At 41.9% G+C, this 14,241-nt stretch overlaps 1 protein-coding gene across 3 annotated transcripts in view; it reads left to right on the top strand.

The window, feature by feature from the left end:
- The first annotated feature begins 4,558 nt into the window (after positions 1-4,558).
- The window catches only part of COL19A1 (collagen type XIX alpha 1 chain), a 217,577-nt gene continuing 207,894 nt past the window's right edge, over positions 4,559-14,241 (top strand). For 2 of the 3 annotated variants that reach the window (XM_073000073.2, XM_073000079.2), the window contains exon 1: positions 4,559-4,953. The gene's annotated coding sequence lies outside the window, so the exon portion shown is untranslated. The remainder of the gene's footprint in view (positions 4,954-14,241) is intronic. The other variant, XM_078386107.1, reaches the window with a different exon arrangement.

Here is a 14,241-nt window from a genome sequence, read left to right as displayed (position 1 = left end):
ACTTCCACTGTGTATTCATCAGAGATTTGGTTTAGATTGTACCTGACTAGCCCAGTGGTTTTTCCTACTCTCTTCAGTTTAAGCTTGAATTTTGCTATGAGAAGCTGATGATCAGAGCCACAATCAGCTCCAGGTCTTGTTTTTGCTGACTGTATAGAGCTTCTCCATCTTTGGCTGCAGAGAATATAATCAATCTGATTTCGGTATTGCCCATCTGGTGATTTCCATGTATAGAGTCTCCTCTTGTGCTGTTGGAAAAGAGTGTTTTTGATGTCCAGCTTGTTCACTTGACAATACTCTATTAGCCGTTGCCCTGCTTCATTTTGAACTCCCAGACCAAACTTCCCTGTTGTTCCTTTTGTCTCTTGACTCACGACTTTAGTGTTCCAATCCCCTAGAATGAGAAGAACATCTTTCTTTGGTGTCAGTTGTAGAAGGTGTTGTAAATCTTCATACAATTGTTCAGTTTCAGTCTCCTCAGCATTGGTGGTTGGTGCATAAACTTGGATTACTGTGATGTTGAAGGGTCTGCCTTGGATTCATATTGACATCATTCTGTCATTTTTGAGATTATATCCCATTACAGCTTTTCCCACTCTTTTGTTGACTATGAGGGCTACTCCATTCCTTCTACGGGATTCTTGTCCACAATAGTAGAGATGATAATCATCTGAATTGAATTCGCCCATTCCTGTCCATTTTAGTTCACTGGATGTCAATGTTTATTCTTGCCACCTCCTGTTTGACCACCTCCAGCTTCCCAAGGTTCATAGATCTTACATTCCAGGTTCCTATGCAGTATTTTTCTTTACAGCATTGGACTTTCTCACTCAGCTAAGGTGTGCATCCAAGAGGGGGGTGCATTCCTTGCACACTAATGGATTCTTGTTAGTGACAATCTGTAATTTATAATCCTGGCCAACAGTTTTGTGGGGCTAGCCACATAAGGCATTTTCCTGAAAATTTTGAAGTTTGTTTCCTTCAAACCTCAGGGTTACTCCAAGTGATTTATGCTACAGCTATAATACAGCAAGAATTGAAAGGAGTTGAGGTTTCTAAAAATAGTTTAATTTCAAGTGGTCTGAAAATGAATTCAAACAATCATATTCACCTCCAGGTTGTTATGTGATGTATGTGACTGTCACAGTATATTTGTGTACAAGTTCCAGGACTCCTCAAAATAGCCATATAAACAGTTTTCCATGTGGCATTGGTCTACTGTGGGTGTAGGCCAGTAGGTCAGTTCACAGTATGTGAACTCAGCAATGTTCAGATTTTCTTGCATGTGGAGATTTTAAGTGTTACATAATGGAAGGTCAAAAATACCTCCAAAATTGGAGCGACACTAAAATATGACATAGTATATCAAAACCTCCAACCACTTTTGCTTTACAACAAGATGAGGTCTTCCATTGTATTATTTATTATTTTGTGAACTATTACAATGATACTGTATACCCATCTTGGTCCCACCACCTTCTCAGGTGGGCTTAGTGGGAGACACAGGAGAGGACCTTCTCTGTTGCTGCTTCCACAGTTTGGAACTCCCTCCCACAGGAGACTAGGCTGGCTCCATCTCCCTCAGTGACTGGCTACCTTAGAGTGATTTTTACAGTAGATGGATTGTTATGCATTGTTGCTTTGACTAGGTTTTTAGTATTACTCGTGTTTTCCATTTCTCAGAGTGTATTTGTTCCTTTTTTAAATATTTCTATACTTGTGGTTTTTAGCTTTAATCTTGTCTTCTAATGACGTAAGCTGCCTCTTTATACTCATTGTTCTTAGCTTTAAATATTGTCTTTCAATGATTTAAACTGCCTTGGATCCTTTTTAAGGAGAAAGGTGGGGTCAAAATATTTTAAATAAATACATTCATAGCTAGCTTCCAGTTAGTTTTTTTTCTTATCTACGGTATTTATTTAGTTTATTTATTTAAAATATTTTTGCCCTGCCTTTCTCCTTAAAAATTATCCAAGATGACTGTGAAATTCATGCTGAATAGTAAGTCACACTAAGCCATACTTCACAATGTTGTTCTTGTGAGGATGAAATCAGGAGGAAGAAATCTATACATGCTGCCTGAAGATCATTGGAAGTAAGCTGGTATTAAATATATATATACATCTAACTATATATATATAGCAGTATCAATGAAAGATATTAAATATGTGATCTTGGGGGTTGGGCTGTAGTAAATTCACCATCTAATAAATACAACTCTTCATTTTTAACTTTTTTTTTGTATAGAACAATTTCCATGGATTTTATGAGTTTCCAGTAGGGAGGAAATATAAAACCACAGTGACATTCTATGTCAAACGTGTAGCTTTTCTTGTATTTGTCTGGGAAGTAGTGAATACAATCAGCTGTACTGATGAAACAACAGATGGCTATAATCTGCTTATTTGTTTGTTCATTGCATATATATATTATGTATATTTAAAATATTATATTATCTAGATTTAAAACGATGAACAGCACTGTGAAGAAGGAGAGAGTGTGGATGGCCTGAAACTGTTCAATGTGAGTTTCCTTGATGAGCAAGGGTTTGAAATCAGCTCTCTAGACTTTATTATATCATTTTGGCACTCTCTAACCCTTAAAGTCATCTATTGAAAATAATTCAGGGGCACAATCATAAAGAAGTTACAAGACTGAAATATTCTACTTTGAAATGACCTCCCCCCCCCATGATAACATTAGGGGGCACTGACCAAAGCAAATTGGGTTGAGAAGTGAGCTCTGCTCAGGATCAGATCTAAGTACCTAATTTGTCTGCCAATAGGAATTGTAAAAAATATAGCACAGGTCCTGCCCCCCATTGGACACAAATAGCCACGAAAAATGGGAGAACAACTGCACAGTTCTATGGACAAGTTCACAGGACCTTTGTTCTTCTGCAGCAATTGTCAGGCTTTGCCTTGCAAGATATTATGCCAATGTCTATGGAAGCTGACTGACATAGCTGGATTAGTTTCCCCTTTTTTACTTTAAAACAACCTTTCATCATCAGAAGCAATTATTCTTTGCAGGTTTGTGTTCTCCATGTTTCACTCATAAACAAGCCTATGTTCATTAGGCAGGCTCTCCACTTCAGATTTCTTCCTCAGCACATGGAGGCATGGCTGTCATGGATGTGATGACAGGGTGGGCCATACATACTCAATCTGGGCTTCTTTTCCTTCACATATTGAATGAGGTCTAGTAGAAGACCTGGGATCACAGTCTTACTTGGCCATGAATATTACTGGATGACTTTTCTTCCAGTCTAACTTTACTTCATGGGGATTTTTTAAAGGATAAAACTGAGGTGTGGAAGGATAATGAATGTGGCTTTGAGCTACTTGGAAGATAGAAGGGATGTCAATGTAGTAAAACTGAATTTTGGAAAAAATAATGTGCAGTGACGGCTAAACCTTAAAAGCTTTACAGTGGAGCCCTATGGGTGTCATGAAGTAAGCACAATTGAGTCCCATCAAATATACACCCACGTTCTCATGCAGGACTTCATCTTCCTTTGTATTTAAAAAGAAGAAATGACATTAAATTCATAATGTAACGAATAAGCATCTATGTCACAAATAAACTAAATTGCTGCAATCATTTGAATGAAACAAGTGTCAAATGAGATGACACATTCTCTCCCCCTCCCCCAATACTGGAAGAAAATAAAAGCGGATCAATTTTGAGTAAAATTACAATATTGATCTCAGACAAGGTCTTCTGTCACACTATGACCAACAAGATGCCTTGGGGATAGAACAACTAGATCACGTAGGTAAAAGCCTTCCCCGACTATTTGCTCTCCTGTGTGGTATTCAGAGCCGTGATGCTTTTGCATAGGGCTGAGAGCAGCTGACAGACCTCGTACCTTCTGCATTTCTTTACTTCCATTTTAAAGCTGTCTAAGGCTATAATATCCCATGGCTCAGAATGTCACAAACCAAACCTTGTTGGCACTTTTTATTGGCATACAATCATGGGGGTCTACCGTGGATCAGTTTTACTGGGTGGCAGGATACTGAAGAAGGAGTGTAGCCTTTAAAGGAAAATATATATTCATGATGGGTGTGAAGATCCTGCCCCCTCATTTTCTGAAGTCTTTACTGCAATTGTTTTATTTTTCCATGCTATCCTTTTATCCTGTAGTTAAATGCTAAGAGGCAACGCTGGAAGAAACGCATCACGAGAACACTCCGAGGGCCCAAGCCAGCAAGCACAGTTTAGCATATTCAAGGGAGAATTAACAGGAGGGCTGAGTGTCACACAGTTTTATCACAGACAGCTGATATTGCAGTGCGAGAACACCGTGGCTTTACATCATGATGAGCTTAAAAAAGAGAAGCCGAACGCCACCCATCCACTCTTCTCTGCAGCATCCGTGCCATAAATAGGTACATTCCCATGGTCGGTTGATTTTAAATTTATGATAAAGTATATAAAATTAATGAGATGTAGCTACACTTAATGTGCAGTGAGGGGGGGGGAGAGATCCACTCCCCTGCTGCTGCACGAGTATCATGTACAGAACTTCAGAGTCAGCGCACTGAAACCAGACACTCTTTCATTCATGCAGTCAGACTCAGGCAGCCTTATCTGTGACACAGCTGTAGACAATCCATACCTAACTCTTATAATATTATTACCAGATTTGCAACTTATTAGTGGGTGCTTTTTTGGGATAGGAAAAGAGAGAGGGAGAGAAAGAGAGAGAGAGAGAGAGAGAGAGAGAGAGAGAGGAAAAAGCCCTTCTCGGCTGCCTGGGAGCTGGGGGCTGTCCTGTCTTACACTTGTATTCTCTCTGTGCTTGCTGAGTGGGAGGGTCACACTGTGTGAGACTAATAAGGACATAGCTGCATCCCCTTCTCCCACTCTTTAGAGACTCCAGCAACTCTTCAGCAGATTTGTACAGGCATTTGCTTCTGGGGGACACTTAAGAAATAAAAATTAAAGGTAAGAGCCTCTCTCTCTCTCTCTCTTTTTTTGTTGCTGTCATTATTATAGTCATCAGCTCATTGATGCCCAGTGTTTATCCCACAAGAGCCAGGCACTGTGCTGCTTGGTTTCCTCTGTTTTTTGCAAGCCTTAACAGAGCCCTTCATAAATCGTGTTGCAGACCGTATGCTGATAAAGCGATAGCAACCATTCCAAGCTTACTGTGCTATACAGCTTGCATAGCTCTTGAGGATGGGAGAACAGGTATTTGCACAAATGCCATATTTGCACAAATGCCATGGTTTAAATAAGTCTTGTGTTCTCAGTGCACAAGAGATAGTTTAAAAACCAAGGTAGAAATAGATGCAGTGAAAACAAAGCCTGTGAACAGTTTATGTCCAGTGTTTATTTTGAAAACAAATTATCCATGTGTGTCTGTGTGTGTTGCTCTGTTCATATGCAGGCCATTGTGATATAGGGGCACATGAATATGTCGATATGGTGAGGGAAAAGAATCTTGATGGGATGCTGACATTCTAAAGGGCTGTAGCTCCCATGAGGGTCTATAGTACTTTTGCATTTTACTGGATGAAAACTCTCCCCCCACCCCTTCTCCTTTCTCTCTCTCATGCTGTCAGGGATATTTTGTTCTGTTATATTACCAGAGTTCCTGTCATTTGGGCCAAGACAATGACTTCACCCTTCAGGTACACAAAGAAACAAGTAAGCAAGGGGGAAATATTGCTGCTTGAAAATGAATTACCCCATACAAACACACATACACCCTGAACTAAACTGTTATTAGAATTCTCTTGTAGTTAAATTTCAAGTAGTCACCTCCCCACCCCCATATCCACACTATTCCTGTAGGCTTACGTATTTCACTATAGTACTGTCACACATAGTCAGATGCATATCTAGGACATCTTCGAACCAAAGTCAACTGCTTTTGAGTGTTTCATTAACTTGAAAAGGGAAAGGTGTAAAGTACTTGCTTACTTGCCCATTAAAATCAGCTGGATTTGAAGATGCTGGTGTTTGGCTGATAGTGTTCCCCCCCTTTTTTTTGGGAGGGGGGAATGTTTTAAGAGGCTTAAGAATAGTGATGTGAATCTTACAGCTTCTCACTCTAAGAGAGAAACTGATAGGAAAAAAAAAACTCCAATCTCCTCACAGCAAGATTTCTCTGCATGAGGGTTTTTTTTCCCATAAGAACTCTTGCAGGACATCTCACAAGTTTTGTGGTCATTGTTTTTGAAATAAATTCCAAGCTCCACAAACTAGGAACTTTCCTATGTACTATTTACCTGAGAAGGGCATAAAAATTGTTCCAGTTTCTAAGCACAATGCCACCATTACTGCACAGAATTCTCCAGAAAAGGCTTTATACTGTGTAGAATTTGACACTTTTCTGGACAGAACAATGGAAAACACAACGAAAGGAAGGGAATTTTCACAGGAAGCCAGGAAACTGTACTAAACCAAGGGGAAATCTCAATGGGGAGTCCTGGCATGGAGTGGGAAATTTTGCAAGCATTCTTCACATCTCTACATAAGAACCATTTTGTGTATTTCGGCATATGGTTTTCTCATACTTCCACCTTTTCTCACTTCTAAAATGGCCACTTGTCTTAGTGTCACTCTCATTATGTTAATCCTAACTATAGATCAGGCCAACTAGCTAAGACATACTGACCCCTCTTCTTTTCCCACTTTGCCTCATGTTTTTGGCTCTGAAGTATTTTCTCAAAAGGAAGTTCTTTTAAAGTGTTAACTAAGGATGGCATTAGACATAATATGGCCTAGAGCCAATATAGTGCTGGTAGATGCTCACTAGTGTGACAGGACATCTTTCCCTTCTCTGTGAAGCCCCCACACGTGTTTTTAAAACTTCTTCCAAAGCATAATTGCCCCCATTTCCTGTTCCATTGAATGAAACAGGAACAATTCCATTGGATCCCACCTGATAACACAAAATATTCTTTTGTTTTCACCATGCTGGAATAGGCAACATGTGGCTCCTTGGGTATTGCTAAATGACAAATCTCATCAGTCCTAACCAATATAGCCAATGCTGATAAACGATGGGCATTCTTATAAACATTAGGAGGGGCACATTGAGACCACCCCTCAATTATCTCTGGAGACAAGTGAACCACATATCTATAGAGGTTCTTTATTTAATCATTCCATGTTTCCTTTTTTTTCCTGATGTGGTCATGTATAACTGACCTGCAAATGGGCCATATGCACACTTTTTACATTTAGCGGCTATGATGAGCGCATTACAGGATGTAGTTTCCCAATGAAGAAGGTGTTGAGTGTTGCTAACCAGGATGTGAAAGGCTTAAAATAGAAATGGTGGATCCTATGCCATTTGAAAGCAGGAAGTAGCCACAAGAAGCCATCGTCCAGCATGGCTGGGGTTGCTGTCTGTTTATTGGCCTCATTTCTGGGATTGCCACCTTTTTACCAGTTTTGCTTCTATGCTTTACATATAGATATTATTTCTTTTCTTTTCTTTTACCTTATTAATATACTACAGTTTCCTCAGTATTGGGAACCAAGGGAGCCTACGCTGAGTAGTGGAGATTTTTCTGCCATGAAATTATGGGGGTGGGGAGCTTTATGTGCTAAAATATTTGTGAGCCAGGACATACAAAAGAGAGAGGAGGAAGGCTGGCAAAAACCTCACAGTTTTATCAGCAACTTACTGAAGAACCATAGGAAATGAGCGGGCTCAACCAGGTTACCAATTGCTGAAAACCATCCATCTTTACACTTTTAAGACTTGGCCTTTGTACCTGCAGCGGAATGAGTTGTTTAAACCTGAGGGGACTGTGTCACTTCAATCTGTAGGTGAGGATTGTCTTTTAGGAATACTCTCTCAACAGAAAACAAAACCTCCAAACCTAGCATATTAGAGAAAGAGTTTCAAGCCCAAATTTGCTTGTTGTTTGTTTGCAGTGGATTGGGGTATGTGATGTGTGCCTGTTAAACACAGAAAAATATGAAAATATATGACTACCCTATCCTGTCATTTGAATAGAATCCACTCAGCTACCTCCGAACTCTACCACCTTATTAATAGTTTAGTCTGCTACCTGCATAGACCTGACAAGTGTGAATTTCTCTCACAAATATATATTAAGCAGGTGCTATGGGGCCTTATGAACTGTGAGGGTTTTTTTTTAAAAAAAAAGGGGAGACTGTTTCATGTATTTCTGCGGCTAAATATTTAATATTGTTTTGGATGAGGTTCTTGTGAAGGTTGAAAGGAAACACCAATAAACTGTTTGGTTTTCCTCACTACAGAATGCTTGTGTGAGGCAGAGCATGAGTGAGAAATGGGCAAGCAAGAGCAGAACTGGAAGAGGTCAAGACTAGACTACTGATAGTCTAGTTTATTAGTATTTCAGGGATCCTCAAATGTCACTAATAAATCTGTCACATGATGGAAATGGGTATAAGCAGCAAGCGGACTAAAATGGCTGAATCTAGGATTGCCTGCCTTCTAGTTTACTAGTCTCCTTACTTGTTTTGTGAGTGCCCATTTGTCCTAAGCTGTGAGGGAACCCTGGGGAGGCCGTCAAGCATGTCGATGGAGCTCATCTTTTCCATGCAGTCATGATATGAACGCCAAGCCTGGCGCAAGGACTCTAGACAGGGGCTGGGCTATACAAAGTTTTTCCAATCCAATTTTGGGCATGGGGTGCTTGAGGCACTGGAGTGATGAAAGGGAGGGCAATGGGAAGAAGAGTAAACACCGGTTTACTAGATGTGCAGCTCTTAAAATACACATGAGCCACACCTGACAAAGAGCTGGCCACCCTACTCAAAGATACCACATGCATTCTAGAATCTTTTGTTTTATCAGTGCGGTATAGACTGACAACAGACTAAAACACTTTGAGCTATGTGTGCATCTGTCTTCGGTGGTGAGCAGATCATAATTTAAGCATACACTTCTATCAACCTTTTTACTTTTTATTCTTTTTTTTAAAAAAAACAATAAATTACAAAAGTGTCTTATGGGAGAGAAAAGCAAAAAAATAAATTATACAATTTATGTTCTCCCTGCTGTCTTCAGGCAACACAGAGAATAAGCTTCTGTGGTAGGTTTTCCAGGCAAATAACTTTTACTGTCAATTTCAAATTCAGCAGCTTGTAGTAAACAAACAAACAAATAAAAACCAAACACACTGAGCGTGCTCTCTCTCTCTCCTTTTTTTACTCTGCAAAGAATGCTGGTGTCACCTGCAAAGTCGCCTGGTGGTGAGTATTCACACAGAAATCAGTACTTTTAGTGGATTTAACAAATTATTGCAACCCCTGCCAATAGCAAAGAAAGCTTCACAGCACTGAAAGACCAACCTTGGGGAAACCTGGAGCTTAAAACCAATGTTGTTCTAATGTGTCAGGATGTTCTCCTCCCCTTTATCTGTAGCCGCCTGCCACCCAAAACCCTGCTCCAGAGAGTTGGTAATGGCCTAGAGTGGGTTTTGAGGACATACAGTATGCTGTAGGGCATGAAGGGACAGAGAATTACTCCCTTCATGCCCTACATGCATCCCTTCATGCCCTACAAACAAAGTAAGATATAAACCTAAACATCACCTTCTAATGTAGCTATGGAAAGAGTTAGAACAGAATCTTCCTGTAAGCAAATATAGTTATACTGTCAAAATAATACATTTATTCCATTTTAAGCACATAATGTCAGAGAAACAATAGTGTTGGTGAGGATATGATGAATCTGTACATATGACCAGGTTCAGTAGGGACCTACATTGCAAGATGATGAAGTCAGTTCTCAAAATGGCAGCTAGGGAACGTTATGGACATAATTTCAGTTTGCCCAAGTCTTTGGTACCAAGTCCTGAGTCCCAAGCTGTCTCTATTAAAAATAAGCTGGTTTCTTGCCCAGAAAAAAGGGAGGAGTGGGTGGGTTCCAAGTTGGGAGTGGAGTCTGACTCACTGGGGAGAGAAAAAAAAAAGGCAAGTCTGAGTCATCATCGGTGTGACTTAAGTCTGACTTGACAGCAAGTCCCATGACTCAAGTCCCCAACCCTGCTTTTCTCAGTTTCTAATTTTCCTATTATTAGATTCCATTCAGCCCACACTTTGCAAATTTTTCCATTCTTAAATTCAGATAACCCTGGACACTAAGAACTTCACTGTGAAATAAGAAAAAGAGCACATTTCAAAGGGTAACTGCATTATAATTGACATGCAAACTTAAGTAAGTATGTATTAAAATGCAAGCCAAATGTGTGTCAAACAGAACGCATACCTTTGTGTGTCAAACAGAACGCATTGTGTGCGTTTGTCTGTCAAACAGAACGCATACCTTCTTTGGGTCACACTGCTCATTATGCCTAAAGAACATGGCTGAACCCTCAAAACATTTTTTTAAAAAACCCAAAAAATGTCAACTGGTACGCTACCAGTTGGATCACTGCACTGACAAAACAAAAGATTCTAAAATCTTTTCTAAACTGCTTGTTTTTTAATCCTCATTGCCCCCTCATAGGGTGAATTGAAAGGTTACTTCACGCTTCCCCGCCGTGCTCTTCCAACCAAAATATCAGCTATCCACATTTCAGTACAGTAAAGACAGGCAATCAATAACTGTTTTTCCTCTGTTATTTGTTATTTGCTTTTTGGTTTCCCAGTAAAACTGTTTCTAAAACACTATTGCATTTTGTGGGGATAATACATTACATAAGCAAAACAAACAAAGATATAAACCTGAAAATCACCTTCTAATGTAGCTATAGAAAGAGTTAGAACAGAATCTTCCTGTAAGCAAATATAGTTATACTGTCAAAATAATATATTTATTCCTAAAGCAAAAATGGAAATAAAGAAATGTAACAATGTTTTCAAAATTTCAATTTCTTAACAGCTTTTTGCATTTTGTACACTAAATTTCTACATTTATCATCCCCAGGTAGTACATTGACTGGAATACGTATTCTACTGAAAATAGCTCTGTTTTATTCAGTGTGCTTCATTGACAAAACACACACACATTAAATTATTGCAGGCACTTATATGTGCTAATATTTATAAAAGTTTTTTATAAAGTAACCACAGTTCAGCATAATTATGTGGGTGATTAGAAAAAAAATCCCCAAATCTAGGTTGGGATAATATTTTTATTGGGCCAACCAAACATCTGGGGCAGCTTTTGAGAACTTCAGATTTCTTTCTCAGCCATGGTATCACCAGAAGAGAAGGCAGGGAGGAAAGAGGGGAATGAGGTGGAACCTGGTTTTAAAAGTAAAATAGTCTGCACATCTTCTGAGACACAATAGAGAAGAAGGGAATGCAGACTCTCAAATGGATCTCACTGGTTAATGCAATTATATTTGGCTTAGCTGCTCTCTCCTCTAAGATGGCTGGGTGAACAAACAGTGATAGAATGTATCCCAAGTTATCCATGGGAGCAAGGAACGGAGGTGGATGCTTTCCAAATCTCAAATTAATTTATTATTTTAATGTACCGATGTACTGTATTGTAGTGATGCACATTATGTACATGGATTTTGATAAATACCATTATGCAGCTTCACTCACTGCCCACAAAAATTCCAGCAGATATCAGCCGATATCCAGTAGTAAATCACAACTAAAGCAGGTGCACATTATCGGTTGGAATCTGGTGAATCAACTCCCCATTTGTTTCATTGCTTAAATTGGACTACCCTAGTTGTGACTTACTCTTGGCTTTCAGTCACTCTTGGTCAAGGCAGGAGAGGAAAGATAACTGTCAGGCTATACATCAAGTCCAGTCTCCAGTTAATTATTTATTCATAAACCAAGCAGACCTTCAGAAATTATCAGTTGTTTATGACCATGTCATGAAAACTGTAGTTCAGCTGTGGGCTGTTTCTGGCCCTTAGACATTGTATTGCGGCTTCTGTGATCCTTTACAATTGGCTATGCTGGGTAGGATTGATTGGAATTGCAGTCTGACCACATATGTAGGAAATAAATTGTCCACCCCTGTTCCAAGGGACTGTTGCACATATCTTGGGAAAAGATTACTTGTAGGGAATCATAGAATAATTGACTTGGAAGGAGACCGTAAGGCCATCGAGTCCAACCAAGTCTATGAAATAGCACCTGTTGGGTCTGCCATGACCTTCAGCCAGTGGTTAAAGGGCAAGGCCCAGCAGGCAGCCACTCATTTTGTTGCCAAGACGATCACCCTGCTCAGACTTCCACTGTCCATTGTGGAATCCCAAGCCTTCCACCGGTTGCTGCAATTTTTTTGCCCCCTGGTACGACCTCCCCTCACGGAGAACTCTCAGTTCTGGAGTGCTGCCCTCGCTGTATGACTCTGTGAGGGAGGTGGTTCGTGACCATTTTTCATGGCTATAGGGGCACAAGGTGCACTTCACAGCGGACCTGTGGAGTGGAGGTCAGCACAGCTACCTCTCACTCATAGCCCACTGGTGGCAGCCAGAGGACTTGAGTAGTGGCGGGGCATTGGTGACAGGCTGCAGGGGGAGGCCCTTGCCCTGCCCCCAGGCTACCGGTCTGTTCTGCTGCAGGCAGAAGCTCAGGTGACTGGGAGGAACATCGCTGATGAGTTCCTGTCCGTGCTGCAGAAGTGGGCACTGGAGGGGGAGGTGACCCGTGGCCACATGGTTAGAGATGCTGAGTGGAACATCTTGGTGGCATTGAACGTGGTGGGCTTTGAGGGCATTGTATGCATGGTGCACAAAGTACACCTTGTGGTGCATGATGCCCTCAGCCTGGGTAGCCACGTCAGGCCTGAGTGGGACGCAGGCACCCAGGAGACGTGGGCACTCCTGGAGCAATGCCGCCAACTGGTGGGCCACTTCTCCCGCAGCCTGAAAGCTGCCCACTGGCTGCGTGAGAGGCAGGAGGAGTTGGGTCAGGAGACCCACGTTCACCTGACAGACCTGCCGACCAGGTGGAACTCCACCTACACCATGGTGTCCCGCCTGGTGGAGCAGAAGGCTGTTTTGGAGGACATCATGCCCTCCATGCCCATCAGTGCCACGGATTGGCTGGGCCTCTCCCAGATGGTGGAGGTGCTCAAGCTCTTACTGGAAACCATGGACATCTTGTGTGATTATACGGCAAGCCTGGGGCAAGTCATCCCCCTGATTCATGCACTCGATCGGTCCCTAGAGACTGCTGTGGCACCAGGATCCTCCCTCATTTCACAGACCAAGGCTTTGGTGAAGAGGTTGCAGTCAGGCGTGCAGAAGTGACTCCATGCTGTCTACCGCAACAGAGCTTACCAACTGGCCTTCCTATGTGATCCTCAAATCAAGGGGGGCTTGGCAGTATGCACCTCAGACCTCGAGGAGTGGAAAACAGAGCTCTCCACTGAGGTCTGCAGAGCATTGGGGGCACAACACTTGCATGGGGCAATAGGAATGTCAGGCCACAAGGGGCAGGGTGGTTTGCCTGAACCACAGGGAAAGACTTCACCTGGTGAAGGCTCCATTCACCACCAACATTACTGGAGCTCTGTGGTGACCTTGGCACTTGCCTCAGAGGAAAGACAGACAGCTGAGGAGGATTCGACAGAGATTATGGTGCAGGAATATCTGGCTGAGTCCCCTCAGCCCCACCAGTCAGATTCCCCTCTGTTACTGCAATAGGAAACTAGTCATATGGCTGGAGTTGTCCAATGTGGCCATGGACCTCCTTTCCATCCCCCCCACCAGCATCCAAAGCGAGCACGTGTTCTCCCATCTCAAAGACATACTCCAACCATGCTGCTCGTGTTTGGATCCTGTTACTGTGGAGAGACTGTGGTTCATCAAGGTGAACCTTGTTGGGCTTCCCCTCACTGAACCCAAAGAGGTAGGGTTTTTGGCCCAATGTGGCCAAAAAAGCCTGCTTTCCTGCTGCCTTTTCCCACAGTGCCCGATGGAGCCAAAAGAGCTTGTTTTCATGCTGCCGACTTCCTCAGTGCCCGATGGAGCCAAAAAGCCTGCTGTGCTGCCAAATACTTCCTTGTCTCCAGTCTTCCTGAGGGCAAACTCTACTTCACTGGCAAATGTAATGTTGTGTTGAGCTAACGTGTTTGAGGCTGACGCGGAAACTTCAGATGGTCCAGAATGCAGCAGCCAGGCTCCTTAGTGGGGTGAGAAAACACCAGCATATCTCCCCCACCCTGGCTGCTTTGCACTGGTTACCCATCCGTTTCCGCGTTGACTTCAAAGTGCTAATGATCACTTATAAAGCCCTAAACGGTTTGGGACCTCAATATTTGGCAGACCGTCTTCTCCCACCCAGATCTACCCGAATCACCCG

This window comes from Pogona vitticeps, chromosome 1 (assembly GCF_051106095.1).
Source record: "Pogona vitticeps strain Pit_001003342236 chromosome 1, PviZW2.1, whole genome shotgun sequence".
In the NCBI taxonomy this organism is placed as follows: domain Eukaryota; kingdom Metazoa; phylum Chordata; class Lepidosauria; order Squamata; family Agamidae; genus Pogona; species Pogona vitticeps.
The sequence above is the reverse complement of the archived record's forward strand: the minus strand, read 5'-3'. Positions and strand labels throughout refer to the sequence as shown.